The sequence below is a fragment of the Ambystoma mexicanum genome, chromosome 6q (assembly GCF_040938575.1).
Source record: "Ambystoma mexicanum isolate Mex_15411 chromosome 6q, UKY_AmexF1_1, whole genome shotgun sequence".
In the NCBI taxonomy this organism is placed as follows: Eukaryota; Metazoa; Chordata; class Amphibia; order Caudata; family Ambystomatidae; genus Ambystoma; species Ambystoma mexicanum.
In genome coordinates, this window is record NC_090937.1 from 657435962 (window position 1) to 657460560 (window position 24599).

Sequence of the window (24599 nt, forward strand, 5' to 3'; positions counted from 1 at the left end):
TGCTGGGAATCTGGGGGGACGGGGACCACACATGAGGTGAAAAAACGTTCCTCGCTGTTGCAATGGGGCAAATTAAAAGACTCGTTGCCACCATGTGGGAGGCACAAGAAGGTCCGACCTTAAGCAGATGGACTATCGAAATGGACAGGTGCGCGGCCCTAGAGAAGCGCATATACACTGCCATGGGCTGCCCTGGAAAATTCTTCAATGTATGGGGTAAACGGACCGCAACCACATAACTGGGGGCAATAATGGGCACCTGATTTGGGAGTCACCTATCACCGCCGTGGACCCCGACTCTCTCCGTCAGTGCTTCCCGCACCTTCCTACCATGAACTGGAATTGCTTACTTGTACTGTATTACGAACCGGCCTATGTTTTGTTTGTTTTGAATTTGATTTTGTTCCTTGTTTCTTAGTTTTAGTACTATCTGCTCAGTTTGTTATACATGTTATGGAGAGATGGGTATGCCCGTCCTTTACCTGCTGTAGACCAAAAAAACTAACTTATTTTTTAAAAAATTGTGGGGTTGTGATAGGTTCTCCTGTGTCTAGGGCCCACCCCTTGGTCCACCTGTTGGTGTCTGTGGGCCATCCCTCCCCCTTCGGGTGTGACATGTGCTTCCTCTGCCTGTCTTCTCCAGTGGCCACTTTGACCTTATAAGTAGGGGAGTATAGTCTGTTTAGGAGTAACACTCTCTCTTTGGGTGGGTGGTTGGGTTAACTTTCTGAATCCCTCCGTGGTGCTGCAGGATCGACGAGTGAGGTCTCCCAACAGTAGCTCCGGTGCATTGGGGGATGCTGCACTCCAAGCACCTTCCCTGAGCACTGGTCCTAATATTCTCTGGTCAGTGACAGTTGGACATAAAGGGATTTCCCCAGCCCTGGTGTCTACTCCTTCCTGCTTCATGCCTGTCATTTACCCAGCTTCCTGCTCTGAGCGGGAGCCCGCCCATCATCCGGTACCACTGATGCCTCCCAACCATTGTTCCTCTGATCCTTCCTGCCGTAATGCGCTCCTGGTAACAGCTCTCATCCCTCCTACATTTCCTGCCTGTTCCTCAAGTGACTCCTAAAACCCTCCCATCGCATCCAGGGCCTGGATCTCAATCTCTGTTCTGCTGGCTGGACCATCTTCCAATCTTCCACTAAAGGCTTTATGGAAGCCTTTTGGCAAATACCTTCTCTGTATAGAGCTTGGCACGATACAGAAATAGCCTAGTTGACACAGCTTTGACTGCTATACGCAGTGGTGTTGATCTATAAACGAATGGCCCAAGGAACAAAGAAAAAGGAAGCATAATGCCTCAAAGAACACTCGATAAGTTAGTCTCATTACTCCTGCGTGACGTACAAAGGGGCCGTCAAGGGAGTGTGACTCATTCAGGATCATTCGATAAATAAGCCACGTTAACATAAAGTCTCAAAGAGAATCCAGAATGTAGGCCATCAATGGAAGATGAAGCGATACTAGTGGCTGAGAAAAGCCAAGTCGACAGCTATTAAAGAGCAGGGATAAGCTCCTTGAGCTGCCTTTCATTAAAGAACTGCTCCCTTGCTGGTGCTACGAAAATGCACCGAATGCGGAAGTGACATTTCAGCAGTCTGGCGGCAATGATCGCGATGTGTGCAAAGTATGCCCAATGTACCACCATTAACCGTGAGACAGGGGTATGCTATTAAGGCACATCTACTACAACATGGCTGCATGATTGTCCACAAATCCCAGCAGTGAGGAACTTGAATCAGCGCAGTCTTTGATACCTGATACTTCCGCACATGGATTGGGGGTAGGGGAGGCCAACAGATAATGTGACGATACCTAAAGTGTATAGGAACATTATCAGTTGTTATAGCTTATAGTCTTCGGAGGAATTGCTAGAATGCATCATCTGAGTGATCTATAATGATCGATCAATCTCAAATAACGAGTTAAATAAAGTGGACATGATTCGTTTTCTCCAATAGCACATCATCTATATCAGCATTAGACCTGTCTTGATTGGGAGTCAATCATTGCTTCATAGTCAATTACATGATTCAATAATGGGGTGAACTCGAGGAGTCATACTATCTGTGAGAGTATTGAAGCAATTATGCACAGAAAGGAGAATGTGCCTAACCACATGCCTGACAGCCCAGCAGCATTTACTCTGCTGCAGGTCATAAACATCCACTCAATGTGTCTGAAATCGTCATAAACAGCCTGGAAGGAGGTGATCAGAGCTTTCTGAGGATCCCCGATGTATCTCTAATGAATTCTGCAGTAGGGGGATCACTTTCGCATCATGCAAGTAAGGAGTGTTTAACTGTGTCTGAAACTGATCATTCAGCTGAGAAGGAAGTCAACACAGATAATTCCACTTTGATTCCAGCAGAATGTATAGCCTTGCACTGCGTTCTTGCTATCTTAGTGCGATTGTGTGATATTATATCTGGTGAATTCTTCAGCACACCACTAACCTGGAAGCAATAGTCCAGTACCTTGACAGTGGCAGAAACAGCTTTGGTTAAACACCCGTCTGTCCTTAGGCGGTGGGAAAAGATCTTAATAACCTGAACCGTGGCAAACCTTTTTACAATAACATAGGTCAGACGTCCACAGTTGAAACTGACATTCTTCAGGGAGGCCAACGTCCCTGAATGCAATTCTTGAATATCTTACATCAGAATCCAATGCAGTGTTTGTGCAGCCTGAAGGAACTGCTGGTGAAGTCACTGTGGAGCCGGATGCCATTGTAGAACATAAAGAATCTATCACTTTAATACAAAATGAGGGAATCGCTACTTGGCCTCAGATCAGGCGAGAAATAAAACTGACATTTAGCAAATACTGGAAGAACTAAGACGAGAGCGGTCAGTAGACAAATATGCAGGCACAAAAGTCTACCACTCTCTGGAGGCTCTATTAGCAACATTTTAGTGGAACAGAGGCGTTGCTAGGGTGAGTGGGGGCTGAGGGGGCTATAGCCCCGGGTCTTTGGTTGTAGCCCCGGATAGATGCTCAGGAACTACAATCAAAAGGCTAGCTAACCCCAAGTCCCGACCGTCGCAACATTAGAGTAGCCCCAGATCTTATCCAGACCTAGCAACACCCCTGCTTGGAAGGCAGGTATGCGTTAACCAAGGAGGTGCACCACGGTAGAACATGCTGTAGAAAAACAAAAAAAAAACATGTTGTGGACTCTTAAGGATTTGAGAATAATGTTGGGTTTACCAGCAGGCACAAAGGCAAAGAATCAAACTGCCCCAGGACATCCTAGCACTCCATCCGAAGACACAAATAAGTGTCTCTGCCTGTGAGAGTTTAATGCGATTATTTCTCCGTCCTGGGATAGGACCAAAGGGGACGAAAGCTGTTTTCCATATTCTGGCGAGCAATCCACATTTCTTCAATGCGATTGCCTGGTTGTGTAACACATGCATTTACCTTGCATGTTATCTTGTCATGCTGTGTAATCTTTGCATTTCCCCTGCATTGTATTCTTCCAATTCATTCGTACTACCTGTAAGTTCTGACCAGCATCACTGAGATCAGTATTCCTTGCCTGGGGTCTGCCGTCATTCGTGGATGCACACATTTATTACATCATCTTACCTCATGTGTTTCATTTGCTACAGTATTTTCGCAACGGTTGCTCATTGGCCATTGTATGACCAGCACTGCACCGAGGCCCCCCGACCCTCATTCCATTTCTTCTCTTGCTCCAGGCGTCCCCATTGGCGAGGTATGCAAAGCAGCCATCCAACCAGCACTGCCGATTCAAACTCGGGAACGTTTATCAAGTTATTCCTTTTTCATCAGTAATAGTAATAGTTTCATGGGAATCTATGTGATGACTGCGCCGCCCGTAATTCCGCCGACGAAAATGTGGACTGCAATTATGATGCGACGCAGTGATCAGATGGATCACTTCTGCCCGACTGCACCTGCCGGGCCCTGGCCCGCAATCCCCCACCCCGCACTTACCTTTACTGCAGTGCACTCCTGTGTGCACCCCGACATCCTTGTACCCCTGCAGCGTCAGCTCCTCCCACTTAGGTGGGGCGGTGCTGACGCTGCATTGTCCTTAAAAAAAATATATATATATTATCCCCCGATTACCGTAATGGAAAGTGGGGGGCACCTCCAAAGCCCCCGGCCCCCGTTACTGCGTCCAAGGAGAACAGGGGACACCCAGGCAACCCCTGCTCTGCTTGGGCGCAGTAATGCGGATTGGGATTTTCGTACTGTGCTCCGGCACAATTTTAGTGATGTCACGACATTATGGTACGATTCTGTTTCGTGGATGCACTCACGAGTAATCACCCTGGTTGGGTCATCCCCACCATTTACATAAACTTCTGTTACAGTATCCTCAGTGGAAATGAAAGGGCCCTGGCCACAATTTTGTCAGGAAAGGTCGAGAGGGTTAACATGGTGAAGCATTAGTCGGACAGTAGGAGCCATCTGTAAAGGTAGAAAAATATACTGGGCTTACAGTGACAACTGGTCCGTTGGGCGACTCATTCAGCATTAATTTAAAGTGAAATATGGTTGTAACCAAATCTTGGGTGGGGACAGGAATAACCCCTCTGTTTCTTGTAGGTATCGATAGACGGTGAGCCACAAGAAAACCCATCAGAAATAGTAAAACTAGTATGCCAAGGCATGCAAAAAGATCCAGGACAAAAGCGCCTTGTTAGTGGTAATTGCAAAATGAATTTTAATTTCAACTGTAGTGAGATAAATGCCCTCTAATTACACGTGTTTCGGCCCCTAACGGCCTTTTTCAAATTAGGGCTAGTGTAATCAAAACCACACCGGGGGTCATTGACTTCTCATTCAGGAATAGTATATTGGGTCAAATCCCATTCATATTGGTCGGCTGCACTCGTCCATCTGTAAAGGTATATTGGCCATTCACCTCCAATGCCATCAAGAGATGCAAGCCTGTAAAGACCGATGTCTCTAGAAGAGTGAAGAGTCATCATCGTTCATCAGTGATCCCCACAGCGCTATGCAGTCCTTGAATGATTATTGGGACATGTTGTAGCAACAGACCCCCTGATACTGTTGAATGATCTGCTCAGTGTTCATTTCTCACCATCCAAAGGGTGTGAGTGTGCCATCCAGCGATTACACCCACACTACCGGGTTTATACACAATGAGTGTTTACGTTTTGAGTGTGATAAACTGGCATTGGTTATAATGTTATGATGCTTTGCACTGAATGTATTTTTTAGTACACAGATGTGTTTTTTTAATGGATTTGTGAATTGTTGTGAATAAATAAAATACGAGTGCTTTGCACACTATGGCCGGGCCACTGTGATATGCAATATTTAACTGTAACATGAGGAATTCAGTTCCTATTGAATACATTTATGATGTACACGGTAACGGTTATTTTGACCTATGAAGAGTGTGTGCTGAAGATATGATATTGTCCTGATCTTCACAGGTTGTCAGGGACCCCCGGTGTAGTACATACAAACATCCAAAGGTGGCACTAAACATCCATGGAGTAAAATGAAACAGCGTGACCCTGAGAAACGAGCATGCAACTTTCATTCACAAGTACTCAACTTCTCACACGTGCTACTTCTTCAAAGGGGTGGGAATGTTGTTACTGTGATAGACAAGAGACAGGTTATTAGCCAATGTTTGGATGCGATGGAGTGTGCAATGCGTACAACTTGTATTGTATCATGAAAGGAATGCTATACACGTGCACCGACTTGTTTGAGCCCTGCAGGCTCCTGTTGAGCCACAGAGTCACATGCCCGCAACGTGTGCACACAAGCATGGACTGGGACATGTGAACTCACAGCGCATCAATAAAGAGAGCAGTTCCATGCTCATAAGGGACCCGATTACAGAAACGTTGCACCGGTGCAAGTGCAAAGTTTGCACGGCATTAACACTAGGGCAAAAGTTGCCCTATTTTTTTTTAAAACACTGGGACACATTAAAAAACCATTGCACCTCGACAAGTGCAGTTTAGCATATAAAATCACCTTGGCTAAAATTGCCGTAGTTCAAAAAAGATGCATTTTTGATGCATTTTTGCATTAGGGCAAAGTTTGCCCAAGTGCTAATACCATTCCGTATTAGCACTAGGGCAAACTTTGCCCTGGTGAAAAAATGTGAAAATGCCTCTTTTTTGCACTAGGGAAAGGTTTGCCCTGGTGCTTTTAATATGCCAAACTGCACTTTTTGAGGTGCAGTGGTTTTTTAATGTGTCCCATTATTTTTTAAAATGGGGCTAACTTTGCCCTAGTGCTATTATCGTGCAAACTTTGCACTCGCACCGGTGCAACGTTTCTGTAATCTGGCCCCTGGTCTCTAACAGTTGCAATGCACCATACAGACGTCTCCTGTGCCTTACTGCACCACCAGAAGAGTCTGCCTTCGACCCTAGGCCTGAGTCCCCGAGAGGCTGCAACTTCGGCTTAAAGACATAACAGTAATGTTTTGCCACAACTCCTGACTGGCGTCATGTTTGGTGGCTTTGACCAGCTTCTATACACATACACACTCTGACCTGGGTGCCTTCTGAGTGCTGATAAAATGGAGCCACTCCCCCATGACACCCCATCAGGGATCAGAATTACAGAGCAGTACTACTACACTGCAAATGCCGATCTTTCACTGGCCGTGTTTCATGGTTTTTGGCGTGAGGGGCACTAGTCCATTTTATCCAGTGGTGGAAATGGAAAAATATGTCTAGGGGGATTCCTACAAGCGCCGGGGTGGGGCTTGAGTTTGGAGGAGGGGAGGAGTTCAGAGCGGGCGGAGTTCCGAGGAGGCAGAGCTGGCAGTTGGATTCCGCTCAAAGGAAATGTTCAAAATAATAGTTTAAAAATGGTGCAATTTCTTTTATGCTGCATCTTTTTCAGCTCCACACTGTACATCAATTCCAATTTAAATCACTTCCATGACAGCGGTGCACCTTAAGTACTGTTGGTAATGCAGTGATTTTTAGTACATTAAGGGATCCATAGGCACACTCTACAGTAGAAGGCTACCAGGGTAGCTCAGCAGGTTCAGGGACAGTTGCTGAGATGTTATATATTCAAAACTGGGTGTTTAATAGTATGACTTTTTGCAATTCCTTATTAAAAAAAAGAAGTGCTATAAAATGTGTTTTGCCAGGGGATGGAGTGGGTTAGTCGCTTGCTAATATTCAGGCCTGATGTGGGGATATTCTGACCCTGTAGTGAAAATCAAAAGTTGGCACCCATGAACCCCACAGTTTAATTTCTTAATGACTGCTGTCAGCACAACAAAAGCATTTTGGGATTAACAAGTTTGACAAGCATATAACGTCTTATAAATATAACCTGTGATAAAACACAGCGGAATGGGCACACAAATTACAGAGTATTTGTGTGGTAGTCCTACAAAATAAAAAAAAAACACATTTCAAAGAAAACCAGTGAACTAGCGAATGCATGCAGCATTTTTGAGTTTGGAAATTACTTTTTTTTTAATGAAAGTGTAAAATGCACATTTGGAAAACAATAGTGTGCCCAGCATGTAGAAAGCCTACTTTGAACAGTGATGGCCCCCACCCCAGTGATATTCATGGCCCATTGATTCCCGTGGTGTCCCTTTCAGGCCAGAAGAAAGAAAACAGGCTGATCGAATAGAGACTGCAGATGCGCAAAGGACGGCTGGGGAAAGGAGGTGAGAGGCAGAGCAATTTACCCAAACTTTCTTCACTACTTACCTTGTGTAATTCCACATACTCAAGGCATCACAGTTAAATGCTTTGCAGCTCTCTTAAAAATCAGTTATACAAAAAAACTGATCAGCATGAAAATACAGGGATTCATTGAATGATATAGGAAGACAGTCACACATAGAGGGTAGACAGATTGGGGTCGATTCATGGAACAAATGTTCGCCGAAAATCCCAGCACAAGCAGGAGAAAGGTGGCGCAAGCGTGAGAAATGAAGCGCATGCGCACGCGTGCGATTCAAGGAAGGCGCTGCGCTTGTTTACCGCTGGTCGTGTGCCAAATCCATGCATGTCGCACACGGGCACACACATCATCAAACGGCGTGCGCTACGCGCACAGCAAAAGTGCAGATAGCGCGGCGCACACAACAAAAGTGGGCGGAACAGTGGGCGTAACACGCGGAATGGGGAACAACGCATGAAAAAGAAGGCGTAACTGGGGAAGTACTCCAGGGAACTACACGGAACGCCCACACGCACGCGAACAACCTGTATTCATGGATTTGAATTCGGGAAACCCGCGCACGTTAAAAGACGCGCACAGGCGTCAACGCATCCGCCACACGAAGGCAGGCGGAAGCGTCCCCACGCACAGTATAAAAGTGCGCGCAAACAACAAACACGTATATACAGCTACAATGAATGCCCCATTTGTCGCAGCACTGATCGTGGGACACCGCAGGAGGAGGAGAATAGCCAGGGCACGCATTTTCTCACCACGGACAAGCCTTTTTGGGATGCCTGACGACCAGGTCTACGGCAGGTATAGGTTTCCACCCCATATCATCCTAGACCTGGTCAGGGAGTGGGAAGATGACCTTACATCCCCCACCCTTTGCTCCCAAGCATTGAGCCCCTTGGAGAAGGTGCTCAATGTCCTGCATTCTTTGGCCACTGGGTCATTTCAGCATACTACTGCCATAGTGGGGGGGGTCTCACAGGCCACGCAGTCACGCTGCCTACACCAGGTCTTGGCAATCATGACAGCGCGCCCCTCAGTCCGCAGGCACATATACATGCCCAGAACACCCGCAGAAAGGCAGGCCATTGTCCTGGATTTTTACAGGGTGGCACACTTCCCCAAAGTGTTCGATGCCATAGATTGCACCCATGTGGCCCCACGTCCACCTAGGGCCACTGAGCACATCTACTGAAACCGCAAGCACTGGCATTCCATCAATGTACAGGTGGTATGTGATGCAAAGGGAATCATCACCTCTGTCTATTCAAACTACCCTGGCTCCACCCATGGCAGTTTCATATACAGAATGTCCGCCCTGAGCCGGGCCCTGGAAGCTGGGCAGCATGGCGACACATGGCTCCTAGGTGAGTACAAATGCCCTTGCACATGCATGCATGTCACACACACACACACAAATACACAAACCCCAATAATCACAACCACTTTCACCTCCCCAGGGGACAGTGCCTACCCTCTGAGCAACCACATGATGACGCCAATCTGGAACCCCACCACACCACCCCAGGTAAGATACAACGCGGCCCATATTGCAACCAGGTCCATAGTGGAGGGCACATTCGGAGTGCTCAAGTCACGCTTCCGCTCGCTCCCTTGACCGCTCTGGCGGGCAGCTACTCTATGCACCCCCAGTAGTGTGCAGGATCATTGTGGCAGCATGTGTCCTGCACAATGTTGCAACACGGCAGGGCGTACCGGTGGACATGGTGGTGCCCCCACATCCCCAACCACAGGCACAGGCGCTGCCCATGGGAGGGGATAGGGCACATGGCGAGGAAGGCCAGACCCAGCTTGTGGCCACATTTTTCACCTAAACTCCCACCCCTGCGGAGTGCACACAGGCCTGGCACATACCAGGTGACCATCGATGATGACAAAGAGACAGTCAACTGTCACAACCTTACCACCCTGAGATTGTTGCCATGGAAGTGCCACATTGTGTGCATCCCTAGCTACTTAAACACAAGCTATCCTGTGAGACCAAAAGGCACACATATGATATATGATATGATATGGCCTTTGTAACGCGCCTATACACAAGTGTTTCAAGGCGCGACGAGGCAGGGAGGGGGGAACAAGGGAAGACAGACAACGATCCTACTAGGCCAGGTGTCATTTAGATCGCGCAAGTGCAGGGGTAGGGGGAAGGGAAAAGTGCAAGGGGAAGGGGGGGGAGGAGTGCAGTACAGGGTAAGTAGAAAAAAAAATAGGCCAGCTGGTGGCAAGCGCAAAGGTAAGTGCAGACAAGTGCTGGGAAGGGGGGGCTGTAGGGTTACAGAGACAGTCCCACAGTGCAGGGGTTGCCAGGGAGGCAGTGCAAGTGGAGAGTGGCTGGGCCAGGGACCGAGGTCGGTGAGAGTGGCCCAGTTGCAGATTCAGTGCAGTTTCAGTGAAGAAATTAGCAAGGGAGAGGGAGAGAGAAAGCAGAAGCAAAGAGGACGGTTTTGAGGTGCTTCCGGAACCGGAGATGGTTCTCCTCAAGTTTCAGGGAGGCAGGAAGGCTGTTCCAGAGGGTGGCCCCTGCCGCGGAGAGAGATCTACCCCCAGCTCGTTGCTTCGAGAAGCGGCTGACCCTGACATGCAAGGTGTGAATCAACCACACCTGCAAAACAGGCCATGACCATCACTGTTACGTCACTCAAACCCTCCCAAACCGCAACATGACATGGCAAGCAATAGCCATACACCAACACAGTACCAATAAGGTATACATTGCCATGTGAAAAATGTAAATTGACATCAGACAATGATGCCTGACATGGAATCAGATGAAATGACTGACCAACAACCTCCCACCCAAAATAAGTCATTCCCAAATGCATTACAAAAGTTATAGCCGTAACATAACAATGAATGCCTGTCTACATGCACATTGTGCATTGCAAAATCAACACTGCAGCGTCTGTGTGCTGTGTCCAACTCCTGCAACACACTGCTCAGCGCACAGCACAGTGAACAGCCATTGTGTGTGATGCACACCCCGAGCATCACATCTAAGCGACAAACCACATCAAAAAGCAAATTAGGCATGTACAGGATCCATAATTGGTCACAGAACATGTGCTGCAGGGACACAGTGATCAGCAGAAGGCAAACAGAGTGTACACGTGGATATCGAAGGGTGGTTGTACATGTAGTGCATCATAGTGCGAGTGTGTGGGTCAGTAAGGACATGCACTCAACATATGCATGTGCAATCAAGTGACCATCAGTGTCCTCTACACATCTCATGTGAACATTCACCATGTGTACACCCCAGCATGTCAAACCACAACTATCCTCTCACACCTGAAAGGTAAACACAACACATGAACAGGCATTGATCAGCAGAACACATCATGTACATAGGATACCACAATTACAATCTCAGGGTTCCCATCACACTGCAGGGCAAGGCAACTATCAACAACAAACCACCCCCCCCCTCACAAATCACCATGACCCACTGAACAACTGCACCTGGGTCATGGAGCCTTCAACCCTCAATTTCACCTGGCCACAGGATCACCCTTCCCCTTCGTCACCATCTCCCACCTTGTGTGTAAAAAGTTGCCTGCTCCCTCAGAGTCCACCTTCATTTGCAAAAAACACAAAATCCAAGGCAGAACAACGGACCAGTACAGCCTCCAGTAGATGACTTGAAGTAAGTAGCAGTACCTCACAAAGGCCAAGTACTACCACAATGATGTAACAACCAAGGTAGCACAGTAAAACAATGTCACAACAGGATGCAAACCATGTGTGGTACATAACATAGAATGATGCACCACGAACGGATGTGTACTGTCACAGCTCCCGTGTACAGGCGCAGTAGTGGCACGAACCAACCACCCCCAGCGTGGCCTGGGTGCCTGCAAGGTCAAACTCACACAGGCCTCTAAGACCCTGGTGGGGAAGGAGGGTCAGGGATATGCAGTCGGGACAGGCGTTGCCATACTGGATAACTGGAATGAGGGGCAGGAGAGGGGAGTAGGAATGACACGTGAAAGTAGGGAATGCACTAAAATGTAGTACTTGCATTAACACATACACAATACTAACAAACTTGTACATCATTGTCAGGGCCTTCCGGAGTCCAGGCGCAGGAGTGGCACGAACCAACCACCCCCTCTAGGGTTTTGGCGCCTGCAAGCTTGGGGCTTCCACAGGCATCTGCAACCCCAGCGGGGAAAGAGGGTTAGGGAACGTTGGTTGGATAGGTACGGGAAGCAGGAACACTGGGTAGAGGGTACAGGGTTTAGAATTGGATAGGACTCGGGGTGATTAGGGAAAAAAAAACATACCAAATTGAGTTACACATTCATCCATGCATTAGTACACACGCCCAGCAAGCCTATGCAGAGCAGTTCGAAAGAAAAACAACAAGACACTTAGCTCTGGTTTTGAGTGCTGGCCTCCTGCCTGCGCACTCTCAGGTCCGGTTACAGGAGCACTTCAATGCCGCAAAGAGAGCCACAGTTAATAATCTGTGCGTGCCCATAACACACAAACACACCACCAAATATGCCCTATACCAACAAACTACTCTACAAACAGGCAATCTGGTGTGGATGCTTCGTACCCATACGTAACATTACCCCTGTGATGGTTCATACACAGTCAATGCAGTAAGTCAGGCGCTGGTGGGTGTGTGGCAAATGGAACACCAATGTGTCATGATTCACACAACATGCAATGTTCCCTGGGTAAGCAGACAGACGCATATAGCAAGGTATGACTTCAGAAGAAGTTGTGCTCCTTTCCATGTCTCGGAAGGCTACATGGGTGATACAAGTGCCTCAATGGCCCATGGTGGACCGGAGGGTATGTGCCACTGCCCCTGCAGGTGCCCCAGACAACCTTACAATCAACTAGCCATCAGTCGACCAACACATCTGAGCTGTATTGTGCGCTTCAACACCAATATTCGTCCAAGCTCACTGTCAGTGCTGCTACTAAGCATGCATGTGCAACTGGCCTGGTGGAAGCTTTGCTATGTTGTGGCCCCCCTGTGCTGCTCACCATGCCTGGAATCCCTTGAAACACGTCAGCAGTTCTAGGATGTATGTCTGCAATCCCTGTGCCTCTGCTTGCGCACACACGTGCATGTGGGCACCAATGGGCCATGTCTGCTGGCAAAGGTGGTCTGGAGGCTCATCCCCCTGCAGAAGGGGCATGAAACACATGATTAATGCTTTAGAGTCATCTGTGTGTGTCTCTTCAGGCATCTCATTACTGGACCATGTCAGAGACGTACATCAGAAATCACACCATCAGTCCCTCTTTCACATCCAAAGTGTGGAACACACTATCTACGGCATGATTTGCAACAAGCACATGTACAGTAAAGATAAGAAACATACTACACAATGCATAGCAATGAATGTACACATTAATCATAAAACACCCCATCTAGCAAAAGCAGAACAGTGGTCAATAACACCGCAATCATCCCCACTAGTGGTGTTAACACAAGTTACACAGCACCAGACATGCCACAGATATGACAGTCCAAAGCCCTTCTATAATAGGCTGTTACACCGAACCATCCTTGCGAGCCCATGGATAAGGGAAGCAGGAGTGGCATATGTGAGTCAAGGACCCCAAGCAGCAAACACATACACAAGACAAGCCTGAAGGGCCCAGCTGGAACAGACAGTGGATGCTTTCAAAAGCCACAAAGCACCGCACCATCACATGAAAGCACAACAGACAAGCAATTTTAAACTATATTAACTAATTACACTAACTATGAAAAACCTACATTACCTAATTAAACTAAATATCAAACAGAAACTTAACTAACTAAACTAAAAGAAAAATCAAAAATGGCCACATACGACCCGGGGGGGGCACCCAGGAGGGGGGAGGTACAGGGTGCTGCTCAACACCCACATGCAATGATGCTGAGCCAAAAAAAAAACCTCCATGGGCTCAACGCCTGCACAGCCCAACCTATGTGGGAGATAGATTGTCGTCCGAGTCTGGCTCATCCTGGAAAGGAGGACGTGGCACAGTAGCCTGGCCACGCCTAGCCGCAGCTTGCCCCTCGACGGCAGCAAGTCTGCCAGACGGGTGAGCCTGGTTCTGTGTGGCGATGTGACGTAGGTCTGCATGCAGAACCTCACGTGATACACGTGCTTTCTCTTGCAAGGTAGCACGTGTAACACGGAGTTCCTCCTGCAAGGCCTGGCTGGACAACCGCTGCACCTACCGGCAAGCCTGTAGCTCAGCCGAGATGGTACGCTCAAGCTGTGCAAACCTCTCCTCTGCCCGCTGCCTCTGGAACATCAGAAGGACACCCAGAGTGGATTTGAGGGAAGCATACTCCTCCCTCAGGGCCTCCATGTGCGCCTCTGCGTGAGCAGCAATTGCTTTACGCAGAGAAGACATTTCAGCCGGGCGTGCCCTGTCTGAGGCCGCCATGCCCAGCCTGAGCGAGCGGGCCGTGGACCGTGCCGCCTGCTACCGGAGAAGCACCTGCCTAGCAGGGGGGGGGGCACAGATCGGGCCACACGCTCCATGCTCCCAGCGATGTTCTCCATTGCTGCCCCCTGCCGTTCAGAATTGGCACTCATGTCTTGCTCCCACTCAGTATACTGCGGTTGCGCGTGGCGACCGCATTGCTGGGCTTGACCCCTGCGGGACCCAAGGACGGGTGTCCTCGCTGTGTTGGCACCGCCCGCGGCTGCACGACTACATGCCCCCGTCAACGTGATGTCCCAGGCACATCAGTGACTGGTGTGGAGGGTGACCCTGCGTCCCGATCCACCACGGGCGGAGGTACCAAGACTGTCTGACCCCTCAGTGCAGGTGTCGCAGACAGAGGAGTATCCACATCAGAATCACTCACCCCTGACACATGGACTTGATGCTCATCCAACTCGACATGGACGTCAGAGTCGTCATCAGGGCTGGACTCATAGGCAGCCAGAGACAAGATGGACTGTAGCACTTGGGGGTTTTTGTGGCCTACCACCCCACGACCCCCACTTGTGCCGGGTTGATGTAGTAGTAACAACCCTGTGTCTGGCATGACAACACCATCCTCCAGCTCCATTGCGTCATCATCTGAAAAATATAGAGAAAAAAGGTCACTACACATGTCAGAAGCACACAACACACACACACACCGACAACAAACACACCAGGCAGACATGTGACACATAAAATAGAACCTGGCATGCATGCTGGGTCAACTTTGAATTGCTTCTGTGATCAGACCTGTTGAAAGGTGGCAGTTTGCATAGAAGTGGGTCTATGCAGTGCAGCAAATTTGTATGTCACTCACTACTTACATGTACAAGGACTTCATGGTGTGTGTCAGGAAATGTGAAGGCAGTGCAAGGTCAACTTCAGGCATCACGTGCAATGTGCATTCAATGGGTAGCATATCTACAAGCAAAGCACCCCTCCACCCAAGTGCAAAAGCAGGGATGCCTAGCATGGTATCAAAAGGCTGACCATAGACCTGTGTATTGACAGGCAGTGTTGACTGGCATCAACAGCTTAATGTGATTCAAGTGACAACACTGCAAATGATGATGGGACAGTAAGCAGGACACATGATGAAACCTCTGGAGGCCGCCCATGTGTGAAGAAGACACTACAACAGTCGGACAGAGTCATTGGCCATTAAACAGGCTGAGGCCTGTGACCCACACAGATTGTCAGACCCTAAACATGTGTGCAACGCAGTACTGAGCCACAGTTGACATGGGAAAGCTGATGAGATGCCATGCAATGTATGTCACCCAGGACTTGTATTACAGTGATCATCCAGTCAAGGACACATAGGGGCATGCGTGCAATGCACATGGAGCATGAATGGGCACTCATGTCCCTGCGGGGCATCTGACCTCTGCACAGTACAAGTGAGATACCCTGCATCAAGTACTAAGGCTGTACCACACAGCATATGTCAGGCAGATTGTCCACTGGAAGTTAGCATGTACACAGGAGGCATGAACAGGAAAGTACCCAATGGCAAGATTGAAGCAGACCAGTGCAAAGGTGGAACTGGGGTGCAGAGTGGCGGAGGAGGGGCAAGGGAGCATTCCTACATGGAGTACCCGCATGCAGGCAGAGGACACATGCACGTCAGTCATGCTATGACATTGTGCCTGGGCTGAGAGGAAGGTCACCCCACGCTACATGCAGAAGGGCCAGTGAGCTGGAACATGGACCGGAGGGGTGTACTGGTAACCAGCATGTGAGTAGGGTGCAATAGTGGTGATGCGGACACTCCCCGTCTGCTCCACATGTCCACCATCCAGCACAGCAGACATGCATTATGGAAGCATTGCATTACTTGCACATCAGCACCATGCACATGTCACATGTAGTGGCAATCATGCACAACACATCTCACAAGTAAAAGACACACGTCCTCAACAAACACGCATCAACACTCACTGGACTGGGCATCAAAGTCCAGCATCTCTCCCACTCCTTCAACCGATTCAGATGGTATGAACTCCGCAACAAGTGACTCATGCGGAGTGAGCTCTTCCTCCTCTGATGCAGGCCCTCCGCCGGTCACCAGAGTCAAGTTGTAATTTGAGGCACGCTTAGCCTTAGCGCTGCGCTTGAAGTCATTCCAACGCTTTTTGCACTCTTGCTCCGTGCGCACCTCATGGCCGAATGAACTGACATGTTCCTCAACTTGCTTCCAGTGGGTGTCACGGTGGGCAGCCGTAGTCTGACTATTGGCACCCACTACCATGTCACGGCTGTGGCCCCGCACGTAGTCCACGAGGAAGTCCAGTTCCTGCTTGCAGAAAGGCTTCTTCCTCGACGTGCAGGAGGTCGTGGCTGTGTGTGGGGTCCCAGCCTGTGCTGCAGGTGCAACCTTCCTCCTCTTGGACTGTGGCGCAGACCCTGGCTGGCTAATGCCGCCCTGACCAGTATGGCCAGTGGGTTCGGTGGATTGAGCCAAGGGAGTGGCAGGTGGAGGGACGACCAAAGGCCTGACTTGTGTCAGTGGCAGCTGGGTGCCCTCTAATGGACCCTGCGCAGCAACATCCGTTGTGGCAGGGTCATTTACCGCAACGGTCTTGGTTGGCAGACTCACAACCGGGGTGTTGTTGGGTGCATCTGCCCCTGCACTTGCCAACACCCGGCTGTTCGGGGCAGCAGATGACATAACTGCCCCAGGGACACGTGTCGTGGTCAGAGCAGCCCTGCGTGCCTCTACGGTTTCCCTCCTGGCATGTTGGAAATCTTCCAAGGGCTCCTCAAGTGCCAACGCAGCCTGCGCTGGCAGACCGTGAGCCTGGGTGGCGGTGTCCACAGCTACACCTGCAGCTACCACTACCCTTGGGCCCGTGGCAGTCGATGGAACGGACTGCTGGGTCACACGGGAGCCAGTGCCAGATGCAGAAGCTGCATCTCCCGGAACCACAGAGGGTGGTGGCATGACTGCACCGACAAATGGCACAACATTGTGCTCAAGTGGCGCACCCCTGCCTCTTCCCCCTCTGTGGCTCCCCTGGACACCCTGGAGTCCCCCTACTCCCTGGTCAGCACGGCCACGTCCCCGACCACGCCCGCCTCGAGGAGTACGCCCAGCTGAGGCGCCCCTCACCTTTGGTGGCCTCCCAACCATGGCACAGATGTAGTAGTGCCGGCACAGATGGAGTAGTGCCAATGGGAGGTGTACACCACAATTGACCAGGGCAATTGGGGTCAAGGGGATGGGAAGCAAGATGTTAACAGCCCCCCTGCACCTGCAAGGCTGTATGTGACCCCGGTGATGTAGTGACGGGTCACGCAACGCTCAAGCGCCCCAAAACTGCAGTAAAACCGTGCACGCAACCCTGCAGCCTACGTGCAGGGAATCATCCACCCGCAGCACACAGGGGCGTTAAGTAACACGAATAACGCGTACGCGTGCGACACGCAGGCTACTATGACCTCGAAAATGGGTGCGATACACAGGGGCACCCGCAGTGGGAAAAATAGCGTGTGCGACTCACCGTCTGACTAGCGCGATGCAGAAAAACACGCGTAGCCTATACCCCCGCCAAAAGAAGAGATACGTCCTTGATAGCTGTGAAGTTGTGATGGCGTGCGAAACAACAGGAAGCAGCAACACACGTCAGTCTCCACGAAAGGCACGTACAGCGAACTGCTGCCCCTGCTCACCTTTAACCAGTGCTTTAACCAGTGCTGAGGGAAACGCCCGCGCGCATCACGTCACTTACGGGCATAGGCCCTTTCCTCGGATTACACACATTCACACGCGGATGTGCAGTTTTTCATGCGCGCTGAACCACTATGCTAACGTCACGAGGGAAACTCCCACGCACGCCCGCGCACATCACGTCACAGAGGCGCTTACGCTTGAAGGGCCTTTGGTCCAATGAAAGCGCGTACGAGTGATGACGCGCTTACGCGCTATGGGCCTTTCACACTGACGTGCACATTTTTCACGTGCCAAATCACTCTGTATCAAGCTGGCCACGCGAAAACACACGGAAACCACGCTCCTGCCCAAAAGGCGGAATCACTGCCCCCCAGAGCCCCGAGCATGCTCCCACCTGCCATCTGCTGCTGCCTGACTGCCTGCTGCCCACGTGCCCTGCTATTTGCTGCCTGCACATCAGCCAGGGGTGCAGTTGCTGTGACCACCCCTGCTGGAACTGAAGACTCCCGACTGGAATACCATCGCTCCACAGCCCAGCCCCAGGACCCAGTTGCCCACCCACACCTGCCTCTGGGGTTGCCATGTCGGGCACATCTCCATCACTGGCAACCCCCAGCCAGAGAGGCAGAGGGCCACCAGCTTCACTGCCACCGAAGTTGGTGTCCTGGTTGAGCATGTCCTGGGGCATTATGATGCCCTCTGCGGAACAATATGCGCCAACAAGAAAGGACAGACCAGGATCTGGACGGACATCGTGACTGCCATCAACGCGGAGGGGGTGGCAGTCCACCAATTCCATCATGTCAAGAAGCGCTGGGAAGACTTCAGGTCCAGGACCCTCAACAAGGCCCGGCACCTCGCAGAGGGGGGCCGGGTCAGCCTGAGCAACATCCAGATGAGGGTCCTGGAACGCGTACGCTCAGCGCTCCACGCCCAGATCCTTCGGAGGCAGACCCGTCTGGAGTTGAGCGGTAAGTGGCCAAGCATTGCTGTGTGAGACAGGGCATGTTGCAGTGTGGTGGTAGTCTGATACTTGCCTGTATGTGTGACATAGGCCATGTATGGATATGTGTGTGTGCAGGGACATCATGGTCATGCATGTGGGACCAGTTATGTGTGAAGCACATTGTAGGTCCATGTGTTTTCATGCAACATGGGGACCTCTATGCAGAATGCACACCTGAAAACATGCCAGTCTCTGTTCCTGGACATGGAGGGGGGATGAGGAATGGGTGCTGATGTCATATACATGTATGGTGCACATGTGTGTGTGTGTGTGTGTGTGTGTGTGTGTGTGCGCCAGAGAAGTGTGTGTTTCACTTTGAAACGCCATGGATGCATGTGACTTTGAAGGCAACATCTTGGTTTACAGGGGCACTTGTACATGGGTGTTGATGTTGATTGCAGGCGCCGGGAGTGTTTCTGCATGTGTGTTGCATGCATTGACCCATGTGTTGTGGAAGGACAGATGACAGTGCCACTCATGTGTTATTGCTTCCTGTCTAGGGTATTTTGTACTGTACCCTGATGCTTGTGTTCTATGTCTCCCTCTACGCAGCGTCAAGTGAAGAAGAGGGCGGAGACGGTGCTGTGGAGCCAAGCGGCGGGGATGCCTCCACCGGGCGGCGACGCATGGCCCAGCCACCCTCCCAGGAATTACCATCATCTGGGATCGAAGGGGCTGGTGCCGCGTCTGCCACAACGGCTGTGGCGGAAGGACCGGGTGAGCCCCCACAGGGGCTTCCAATGGCGGAAGACGGTGTGGAGACATCCAGGTTGGTGGTCTCCACAGAGGAGGAGGAGCCCGCTACTGAGCCGCACATGGGGCCTGGTGGGGGTAGTACCACTGGTGCAAGTGGTGCAGTCCAGGGCCAGGGTCAGGAGGCAGCACAGGTCACCGCGGAGGGGCCTGTGCATGTCGCTGTCCTTGACCCTGTGACTGCACCATCATGCACCAGCAGGGAGGCCCTGTCCCAGGCCCGTCCGCAGGTAGGGGAGAGTGCCATATCACCTGCCTCTCCACTACCTGCGGACGAGGGGTCCCGCAACCGTATGGGATCCGTCCTGGTGGGTGTCGCGTTGTGCACGCATGTCAGCGTGATGACGTGCGTTCTTCCTGGGCGGAGAACGCGCGCCATCACGAAGAGCAGCGTCATGACGTGGCACTGCTGGGAGGGGCCGTGGTTGGGGGGTTCCTACATGTGACGCGCACTCTGGCGGTCCTCTCATCCTCTGTGGAGGCTATGCACCGGTCGTTCTCCACATCGTCTTCCGGACCAGATTCCACCAGGGCCCCCTGTGGACCTGGCCTGACCAACACAGCCAGCTTGGTGGAGATCCCATCCCTGCCACAGTCGGGAGTTGGCTGTCCAGCAGGGGTGGAAACCACAACTGGAGACCAGCAGATGGAGGACGTGCAGGCACCATCAGACAGGGCACATGGACAGCAGCAGCAGGAGCAGGCTGTAGGTGGGAGCAATGATGGCTCGGGGCCATCAACATCAGAGTGGCAGGCATCGGCCGGAGGGCAGGAGGACCCTGGACGGGAAGTGTCTTCCGCGTGGCAGCGGTTGGGCCATGCGATAGATGCGGGGCGGCAGCGGGCGGAAGAGGCACAGCTCATTATGGTCAGGGCGGAGAACTCCATGCGTAGGGCCCTGAGGCGGGCCGAATGCCTCAAGATCATTCGCAGGGACCTGGACATCCAGATGCCCTTGTAAATAGGTAGTTAGTTACTATTAGGTTTCCTTTCGTTTTTTCTTTATTTTGGACCGCTTGGACAAATGACCACATTTTTGTATATAGTTTTTTTATTAGGTAGTTTTTGGTAGGTTTCATTTCTTAAGTTGGGCTCATGGACCCTGGATTCTTCTATTGTACATAGTTCTACATTGGATTCATCTTTTTAAATATTTTTTTGTGTTCACCATGGAGCAATGGTTTTTATTTATTTATTTTATTGAACTGTGACTTTGAACAACATTTCTTTTGGTATTTCTTTTGCTTATGTTTTCTTGATTTTCATAATTTATCGGACATGGACCATTTATTTTGTTATTCCCATTGTTGTGTGTTTAATTTGATTTACGTTCATGTTATATTTTTTTATACTTCCATTTGCGGTATTATCTCATTGGTTTCATGCATGTCATGATATGGTTTTGACATTCACTTGCACCCATTGTGTGTGTGTGACGGACATGTGTTCATTTACATTCTTGCCATGAGTGGGGGCCTGCTGGCAGGTTCCCTGCACTGCTGGGGGGTGGGGGTGCAAGGGGACATGAGTGGGGGCCTGCTGGCAGGTGCCCATGACTGCTGCGGGGTGGGGGTGCAAGGGGACATGAGTGGGACATGAGTGGGGACCTGCTGGCAGGTGCCCTGCACTGCTTGGGGGGTGGTGGTGCAAGGGGACATGAGTGGGGGCCTGCTGGCAGGTGCCCTGCACTGCTTGGGGGGTGGGGGTGCAAGGGGACATGAGTGGGGGCCTGCTGTCAGGTGCCCCGCATTGCTGGGGGGTGGGGGTGCAAGGGGACATGAGTGGGGCCTGCTGGCAGGTGCCCCTGACTGCTGGGGGGTGGGGGTGCAAGGGGACATGAGTGGGGGCCTGCTGGCGGGTGCCCCTGACTGCTGGGGGGTGAGGGTGCTGGGGGACATGAGTGGGGGCCTGCAGGCAGGTGCCCCTGACTGCTGGGGGTGCTTGGGGACATGAGTGGGGGCCTGCAGGCAGGTGCCCTGCACAGCTGGGGGGTGGGGATGCAAGGGGGTAATGCGTTGGTGATCACTAATGCAAGGTGACATGTGGCTTGGCTGGGGGGGCATGCCCATGGTGGATGGGCTGCCTGCGGAACATGACCAGGGGTGCAGGGTAGTCCCCTGTGGTGTGGTCTGCCTGCAGGGACCGTGGAGGGTGTAGAGGGAACACCTGGGAGGACCCACACTGCCAAATCACGTGTAGGAATTCCCTGCACCCCCGAAATACACGTACCTCACTCGCACAGGGCCTATCGCGTGTGGAACTTCCCGCGCACCCCAGTAATACAAGTACCCTGCTGAAATCGCGTGTCAAACTTCCCCGCACCCCAGAAATACACGTACCCTGCTGAAATCGTGTGTGGAACTTCCCGCGCACACCAGTAATACACGTACCCTGCTGAAATCGCGTGTTAAACTTCCCCGCACCCCAGAAATACACGTACCATGCTGAAATCGCGTGTGGAAGTTCCCGCGCACCCCAGAAATACACGTACCCTGCTGAAATCGCGTGTTAAACTTCCCTGCACCCCAAAAATACACGTACCCAGCTGAAATCGCGTGTGGAACTTCCCGGCACCCCAGAAATACACGTACCCTGCTGGAATCGCGTGTTAAACTTCCCCGCACCCCAGAAATACACGTACCCTGCTGAAATCACGTGTGGAACTTCCCGCGCACCCCAGTAATACACGTACCCTGCTGAAATCGCGTGTTAAACTTCCCCGCATCCCAGAAATACACGTACCCTGCTGAAATCGCGTGTGGAACTTCCCGGCACCCCAGTAATACACGTACCCTGCTGAAATTGCGTGTTAAACTTCCCCGCACCCCAGTAATACACGTACCCTGCTGAGATTGCGTGTGGAACTTCCCGCGCACCCCTGTAATACACGTACCCTGCTGAAATCGCGTGTGGAACTTCCCGCGCACCCCAGTAATACACGGACCCTGCTGAAATCGTGTGTGGAACTTCCCTGCACCCCAGAAATACACGTACCCTGCTGAAATCGCGTGTTAAACTTACCTGGACCCCAGAAATACACGTTCCCTGCTGAAATCGCGTGTGGAACTTCCTGCGCACCTCAGAAATACACGTACCCTGCTGAAATTGCGTGTTAAACTTTCCCGCACCCCAGAAATACACGTACCCTGCTGAAATCGCGTGTGGAACTTCCCCGCACCCCAGAAATACACGTACCCTGCTGAAATTGCATGTTACACTTCCCCGCACCCCAGAAATACACGTACCCTGCTGAAATCGTGTGTGGAACTTCCTGCACACCCCAGTAATACACGTACCCTGCTGAAATCGCGTGTTAAACTTCCCCGTACCCCAGAAATACATGTACCCTGCTGAAATCGCGTGTGGAACTTCACGCGCACCCCAGTAATACACATACCCTGCTGAAATCGTGTGTTAAACTTCCCCGCACCCCAGTAATACACGTACCCTGCTGAAATCGCGTGTGGAACTTCCCGCGCACCCCAGTAATATACGTACCCTGCTGAAATCGTGTGTGGAACTTCCCCGCACACCAGAAATACACGTACCCTGCTGAAATCACGTGTGGAACTTCCCGCGCACCCCAGTAATACACGTACCCTGCTGAAATCGCGTGTTAAACTTCCCCGCACCCCAGAAATACACGTACCCTGCTGAAATCGCGTGTTAAACTTCCCGGCACCTCAGAAATACACGTTCCCTGCTGAAATCACGTGTGGAACTTCCCGCGCACCCCAGAAATACACGTACCCTGCTGAAATCGCGGGTGAAACTTCCCGCGAACCCCAGTAATACATGTTCCCCACTTGCCGTGTGCTGTGTGGCGGCCCTGTATACTGGTCCAGGTTTAGCGCAGCCCTTTGCGCTGGAATGGGGATTTTGATGGCTTTTCCTTGCGCGAGGGGCTTTCTTGGGGGTGTTACTGGTACTGCTGCAGGGTCGCTGCGCCACTCTGCGCCGCGGCTGCTTTTGGTGGTTAAAATCCATGAATACGCTGTGCGCCGAAATGGATTTTAGCGCATGCGGCTGGCGCAGACTATATCGCACGCGCACACTGTGCGCCAGCCGCGTGTGCCACTTGTGCGCTAAATTCTATGAATTACCCCCATTGTGCCGTGCCTGTATGACAAATTGATATTCAGGTAATCTGTGGTGCAGTGTCATGTAGTAAGGACTGTCTTGATAACACGTGATCCATGCATGCAGCATTAGATCACCGAGCCCCCAACTTCCCTCTGCGAAGCTGGGGGCTCGGTAGAGGCTGGTCAGGGCTGTGGCAGGCCAGCACTCGAGATCCGGCCAGACATCTGTTGCCGGATCTCGGACCCGTCAAGAGCCGGCCCATTGACCAGCACTGATTTTATTATAAATGCAAAATAATTAAATTTGGGCAAGCACTCCCTGGCAAGGGACCAAGGTTTTCTCCCTGTAGGGCCAAACTGGCGCCCCTTGGTGGGCCCTTGGACAGATGGCTACATTGCCATTTTGTAGAAGAACTGAACCTGTCCACCCACTACCATAGGCAGTGTAGCCTGTGCAGCAGTCAGTTCTCACATGGTGGCCCTCTCAATCAATTGCTTCCTGCTCTGTTACCTCATCGAACAAACACTTTTACATTAACCAAATCCAGAATACAACATGTTCCATTCATCAAGACTGCACTAGACCGTGAAAAGTGCGGCAGCATGATGGGCTGAATGCACATACCATTAATTGCTCTCAACAGGGGTGTTGCTAGGTCTGGAAAAGTTCTGGGGCTATACTAATATCGGGACTGTAGGGTCTGGGGGCTAGCGAGCCTTTTTGTTGTAGCCCTTGAGCATCAAGGGGCTACAATCAAAAGACCTGGGGCTATAGCCCCTCTGGCCCCCTTCCCTTGCCCCCCATAGCGATGCCTCTGCCTCTCAATCTACAAAAGTAGTAATGAGTGAGTCATTTTCAATGATATTTAATGAGTGTTGTTGACAGATATGGAGAGTCTGTGCACTGTGCATTCATCTTACAATG